Source organism: Eleutherodactylus coqui, chromosome 3 (assembly GCF_035609145.1).
Source record: "Eleutherodactylus coqui strain aEleCoq1 chromosome 3, aEleCoq1.hap1, whole genome shotgun sequence".
Lineage (NCBI taxonomy): Eukaryota > Metazoa > Chordata > Amphibia > Anura > Eleutherodactylidae > Eleutherodactylus > Eleutherodactylus coqui.
In genome coordinates, this window is record NC_089839.1 from 260,619,619 (window position 1) to 260,627,149 (window position 7,531).

Below are 7,531 nucleotides of genomic sequence, written 5' to 3' on the forward strand. Positions count from 1 at the left end.
CAAACATCGTTCTTCTCTGTCACAGCTGTGGCAGAGAAGAATGATTTGTCTTCTATATGTTCTCAATGGGGTCGGCGCTGCTGCCGCCGGCCCCATTGAGCGCATATAGAGAAGAGAACAGGAATCGCAGATCGCAGATAGGTGCGATCTGCGATTTCTATGGCCAAAGAAGGACCGTTGGGGTTCTTGAAGCCTAAAATCACTCCTAACGCTCTCCCTATAGCAGCTCCGGCATCAACAACACTTTCCCTGAACTATGTCAGAATGCATCTGTGGCGAGCCGCGGGCGGGCAGATTTTAATACTCGGGTGACACCTGATCTCGCCAGCCACTCACTGCAGGGGGGTGGTATAGGGCTTGAACGTCGCAGGGGGAAGTTGTAATGCCTTCCCTGTCTTTCTATTGGCCAGAAACGCGCTAACGTCTCAGAGATGAAAGTGAAAGTAACTCGAACATCGCGTGGTACTCGTCTCGAGTAACGAGCATCTCGAACACCCTAATACTCGAACGAGTATCAAGCTCGGACGAGTACGCTCGCTCATCTCTAGTCCAGATGCAAGATCTGGACTGGAGTCTAGGAGTAACCCTCCCAAAACTCCAGTCCAGAATTACAACACTGAAACCAGTAAAATCTTGGATACATACATCCCATTCACAACTTTTCCCCTTACACTCCTACATACCCCCAACTCCCTCACCCTCTGCCCAAAGCCAAGGGGCTGGAGTGGAAAAGGCTGTCTTTTCCTTAGTATTCTTTGACAGGGGAATCTGCGAATATCCTTTTAAGAGGTCTAAAGTTGGGATGTACCTGGCAGGACCTACTTTTTCAATTCGCTCATCTACCCTGGGCATGGGGTAGGCATCAAATACGGAGACTTCATTGAGGTTCCTATAATCGTTACAGAAACGCCATTCCCCAGAGGGTTTTGGCACAAGCACTATTGGACTTGACTACTCACTCTTGGACTCCTCAATTACTTCCAGTTCCAACAGTCTTTTAACTTTTAGGGAAACTCTCTCTGTGGGCTTCAGGAATTCTATAGGACTTTATATTTACCTTTACGTGAGGTTCCATAACAACCTAGTGCTGAATAACATTAGTAAGCCCTGGCAAATCAGTAAACAGATCCTTAAGTTGCTGTGGGAATTCTTTACACTCCTGCCTCTGAGATTTTAACAGGGTCACTGCTATTGTTATGTCCTGGATGCCACTCCTTGGCTCAACGACAAAACAAGGTAAGTTAAGAGAGTCTTGCTCTTATTAGGATTTTAGCAAATTTATTGGGCTCTGGGATAATTCCTCATCCTCATTTCCTGTTAACACTGCTAAAGGAAACTCATTTGTTATAACTGGGGATTCCATTATGGTTTCAGTAGTAATATTGCTAGGTCCTTCAGTACAGTCTGGATTACTAGGAAGTGTACCTTTAGCCCACAAGTTCTAGAATAAAGGAAAGTCTCTCCCAAGTATCACAGGATGCAGTAAATCATTTACCACCCCAACTTTATGCTGGATAACCCCACATTCAGTGCTTATAGACATCTGTGTGACAGGATAGACCTTCATATCCCCATGAATACACATCACTTTTAACAGCTCCCTAGGAATTAGCACATGAGGGAGGGAGGCAGTCATCATGGTGACTAAATTTCCTGAGTCCAGTAGTACGGACACTTTGACACTGTTCATGGTCACCTAACCCTCTGAGGTGGTTGTTCAAAGGGAGCAACAGCACTGCAAATGGGGAGTGCAATTAATGAACAGCATTGGCTAACAGTGCACTCCATCGGCTCTGTATGTATAGGCCATCGGGCTGCGATATGTCCAGGTGCACAACACTCCCAGCAAATGATACAACCCGTTTGACTCCATACAACAGATTCTGATACATCCTTATTTCTCATCTTGAATTCTGTGTTGGGCCTAGATCCTTTTTCCAGGTATATGACCCAGGTTTAGAGCCACGGTAAAGGGGTCTCATACCAGTAGGGGGAACTAAAGAATCCTCTGTGGCGATATATCTTGCCACCAGGCTCACCAAGTTACTTGCATTCTTGTGGCCTTCTTGAGCAAATAAAGATTAATATTATTATTATGAGAAAGCCAACACTGTATGGACTAAAACCCCATTTAGACACAACGATTGTCATTTGAATAAACAAACTAACAAATTAATGACTTTTTTGCATTCAAATGCTGAGTGTTTACACGTAAAGATAATTTTTTGAAATCCCCTCCATTTCCCTCATTAGCTATGTAAACACTGTATATGTTGTTTGCTCAGATGGTCATGTGTTTATGCAAAGGAACCCCTAGCCAGAGATTTTTAGTTAGTGTTAAGAAAAAGCCATTGTCTAATTGAGGCATGAGTCATTGTGTTCAGATGGGCAAACAATCACCTCCTTTAAAGTTGTTTAAAAGACTGAACAAATGTAATTTAAACCTAATGACAAATGAAGGAACTAGCAGGATGTTTGCCAATTTTTATGCCCGCATCCTCCACCATATGTTGTACTTTGGGATTATTAGCTCATGCAAAGGTAGACACCAGCAGAGGTTAAAGTCGAATTTCTTATATTTATTTATACTTCCAAAGTAACATCAGCTTGCGTCAGCAACAGATCTCAAAAATTAAATAAAATGTCCTTCATTTCAGGCTTTTAGAAACAGAAATTTAACATTGGCTCTCACCCAGCTTTCCACAAGATTTGGCTTTCAGTGTCTGTCTGTCTCTGGACCTCTCTGACCAGGTGTACACACATCTCCTTGCTCAGTTCCACACCCTCCTTTTATTACACCTTGATTTCTTGGTCCAGGTGAGAGACCTGGATTGGAGTCTAGGAGTAACCCTCCCAAAACTCCAGTCCAGCATTATACCACTGAAGCCAGTAACCCCCAGGATGCATATATCCCATCCACAACCTCTCCCCTTACATTCCTACAGTGGCCACCAACTGATATAATTTACATCTTTAGGGGGTTGATTTTGTCACCCATTCATCTTCCAGTCTCGTAGCTTGCTTTCCTCTGGATGACTCTGGAACACTAATGAGTCCCCAGTCCTGGAGAAGCTATCAGTAAACATGAAAATGTGTTTAAATCTGTCTGGAAGGTTTTATATATTCCTAGCCGCTTGTATCAGTTTACCTTGAAAATGGTAGAAATATAAGCGGGTGATAACATCTTTTGGAGTTGATGCAGGCAGAAATTTAGGTTTTGGTATTCGGGGCACTCTGTCTATTAACAGATCAATTTTAAGGTAGATCCAGAAGGACAGCAATACAAATCTGTAAGAAATTCTGCAAGCTGCTCTGCTTTAACTTTTTCAGGTATGCAACGGACTTGCGGGTTGTTATGGTAAGACCGATCTTCCAAATCTGCCACTTTCAGTTACAGTGCTCCTACCACCTCCTCTAGGGCATGAGTTAAATCCACTAACTTATTGTGAGCCGTTGGGATTTCTGCCATTTTAGATTCAATGTGAGAAGCACAGATTTCTTCCGCTTCTATGTTTTTAAAAGCAGCATTAATATCTTTCTAGAGTGATTTTCCAACTCCAGCTACATCGTTTTAGGAGATTCCTCAGACACTGGGAGAAGGACAGAGAGTGATCGTACTGAAGCAAGTCCTGCTGAATAATGTGTTGCTGATCGGATACAACATGTGCGGTCTCCATTTCAGCATTAGCTGCAGCACCTACATGTCTGGCAGATTTGGGTCCTTCTTTCTGCACTGTGAGCTCTAGCAAAGTTGCAGGATTCTGTGAGGGAATTACCAGAGCTTCCTTGAGAAGGATGAGATGATGAAGCAGGTGAGGATACTTGTGAAGCTTTCTACTAATGTCTGATACATTTTAGGTGGTATTTCCCCCCATTTACCCTGCAAATTTCTGTGGAGTTCTCTCAAAGAAGATTGACAAGACAGAAATGTAGTCATGAGTGGAGTCAAGGGTCAGGGAAAAAAAAACTATCTAAAGGACAAGGCAGAAGCACAGTCAGGAACAAAACGGTTTAGGATCTATCAGGAGTGAAGTTAGGGATAGTTGCACAGGGAATAAGCGCTAAGACAGAAATGAACTTCAAACACCTTTATAACCAAACCCCAAGTTGGGAAATTAGCATATTAGCATGGACTAAAGTGAATATTCTATATTAATAGCTGTATTTATTGGGGTTCTCTACTTTAGATTCTCATTTAGTAAAGGGGATCCATTGATTATAAACCCTATTAGCTAGAGTGGAGAGCGACTGCACAGAAATCTTTTTGCGCTATAGGAATTAGCCCAATTATGTATTATACAGACTTTTATTTTCCTTGTGTGCGTCATCTGTGGACTTGTCAGATGCGATATCTTCAAAGGACAGCTGATTGCAGTGTCCAAGCGGGTAGCTTATAATAATTGTAACAAAAATGTTTGACTAAAGCAGGTAACCTCTTAACGGCCCGAGATATACCCAACAGGCTACCATATAATTTTATAACATCACATCTAGTTTTAGACCCCATTTACATTGAAAGATGATCGCTCAAAGGTCGCTTAAATGCTAGTTTGAGTGACAGTCTTGAGCGATCATCTTTGCATAGTCTATCGTCGCTAAGTAGCTACTTAAGAGCTATGCAGGTGGAGCGGGACACCGCCGCTATCGCTCGGCGAACAATACAGCTGTTCTGCATAAGCAAACAGCTGTATTGTTCTCTGTGACTACAGCTCACATCCCACTGTGAACTACCAGCGGGACTCGAGCTGAAAGAATCAGCGCTGCTGACTGTGATAACAGCCTATACTGCTGAGTTCATCGCTCAATTCAAGAAAACTAGAATTGAATGATGAACGACTCATGCACGAAAACTGCACAATGTCCGTGCATTTAGATGCAACGGTTATCACTCAAAAGACGGCTTTGAGTGAATTTTGAGCGAGAATCGTTGGGTCTAAATTAGTTAGTAGTAGAGATAAGCAAGCACCAAAATGCTCGGGTGCTCGTTACTCGAGTCGAACTTATCGCGATGCTCGAGGGTTCGTTTCAAGTAACAAACCCCATTAAAGTCAATGGGCGACTCGAGCATTTTTGTATATCGCCGATGCTCGCTAAGGTTTTCATTTGTGAAAATCTGGGAAATTCACAAAAGTGATGGGAACGACACAGAAACGGATAGGGCAGGCGAGGGGCTATATGTTGGACTGCATCTCAAGTTCCCAGGTCCCACTATTAAGCCACAATAGCGGCAAGAGCGCCCCCCCCCCGCACTGTGAGCATAAAGATCGTTCTCCTCTGCCACAGCTGTAACAGCTGTAGCAGAGAAGAACGATGTTAGCCCATTGAGTTCAATGGAGCCGGCAATACAGCCGGCTCCATTGAAAGCGATGTGCTGCGGGCGATCGCGGGGTGAATTGTCGGGAAGAGGTTAAATATATAAGCCCTTCCCTGCAATTCATCCAGAAATGTGTACAAAAAAAATATATATATATACTCACCTTTCCACTGAGCCAATGAGAGGCAGCAGTCACTCACCCATTTATGAATTCATGAATGGGTGTGTGAGTGAGACCTGCCTCTGATTGGTCAGGCTGTGACCAATTAGAGGCAGCTCATTCAGCAGGCAGGGATTTTAAAGCCCCGGCTGCTCAATAGTATAGAGAAGCAGTTCAGGAGAACTGCCGGCGGCCGCAGCTGAACTCTGGCTGCAGCGGAAAGGTGAGTATATATATTTTTTTTATTTTTACACATTTCAGGATGAATTGCAGGGAAGGGCTTATATATTTAACCCCTTCCCGACAATTCATCCCGCGATCGCCCGCAGCGCATTGCTTTCAATGGAGCCGGCTGTATTACCGGCTCCATTGAATTCAATTGGCTAACATCATTCTTCTCTGCCACAGCTGTTACAGCTGTGGCAGAGGAGAACGATCTTTATGCTGACATATTTTTATTTCTTTATTTTTACACATTTTAGGATGATTTTCAGGTAAGGGCTTATATTTTTAAGCCCTTCCCGAAAATTCATCCTGAGATCGCCGGCAGCCCATTGCTTTCAATGGAGCCGGCTGTATTGCCAGCTCCATTGAATTCAATGGTCAGTGCTCGTTTAATCGAGACGAGTACCGTGTGGTGCTCGTCTTGAGTAACGAGCATCTCGAGCACCCTAATACTCGAACGAGCATCAAGCTCGGACGAGTATGCTCACTCATCTCTAGTCAGTAGTCAAAGCTCCTTATCAAAACCTACCGGTACCTATAAATTAAACGGGAAACCCCAACTGAAACTGCACTGTTATGGATTCAGTTAAGAATACATGATTATTATTATTCTGCATTTCTATTAGCTACAATGTTAAAAGTGCAGCATAAAATGATACAGAGGTCCTAATAGAGATACTTCTGTTTTTAGAGACCCCCTGTATATTAAGACTGTAAATTCAGATTGCCAAACAACCACTCATTCGAAGAGACCACTATTTGAGTTTTGGAAGTTCCATGCATCTAAGTATACAGATAAAATTCCTGATGTGAAGTAAAAGTTGCACCATGTGCTCTGACGCTCCCCCTTCCCTCTCATGCTAATATACTGCAACATTAAGTATGCAGCTGCATCCCCCTCCTCCCCATCCATTACCATTTCAGCCTGGGCAGCATTTTTGAATACAGATTTGAAGAAGGCATGGAGGCAGGGAAACTACGAGCTTCTGGAAAGTATCCTGATAAGATACCTTGTATATCTTGTATATGAACACGTGCCACTGATATACCCAAAAATTAATAACTATATATAATTTACTTCTGATTATACTTTTTTAAAACTTTTTTTTTTAAAACAAATGGCTAAAGTTTTCAATTTGACAACCTGCAAGTAAACAGGAAATGTTAACATTTTAGCTGGGGAGTGTTTTCACAAGTCATTGTGCTAACCATCCTTCAGAAGACATATACTGAAATAACACCTTGTGAAAACAAACACTTCCCATTGTCCTAGCACTCAATGCTAACAATGCCATAAACTAAATGGTAGAATAAACAGGATGGAAGCACAGGGAGGTGATGGCAGTGGCTGACAGGTACCCAGGCTTTGTCAACTTTTGTTTTAACTTTATCTCCAATGAAAGGAATTCTTAAAATCCCTTCTAAATGTTGTTAAAAAAAAGGGCTGCAGGCAGTTTTGGGTGCGAGGTAGAAATTTAAATTTACAGAATGTCCCATCTTTTCAGATTTCTTGGGTAAACGTAACATTTATTTGCTTTTTTCTTGGAACAGAGTTTAAGGGAACCCAGTAGCACTCCCCTTGTGATACTACCTTCTGGGCATCCTCCTAGCACTGTCCTGGTTGGAGAGTTCAAAGGTGGAAATCACCCATTTAAAATATGACAAACTGGGAAATCCATATGTAAAATACACCTTGTTTTTTTTTTTTCTACATCGTAGGCCATAAACGAAATTCACTTGCAGAGGCCTGCAGCGGATTCCAGCTGTGAGCCCGGCTGTAACCCTCAAAGGGCCATGGCAAAATTGTACTGCACATGATTGCGTATTCATGC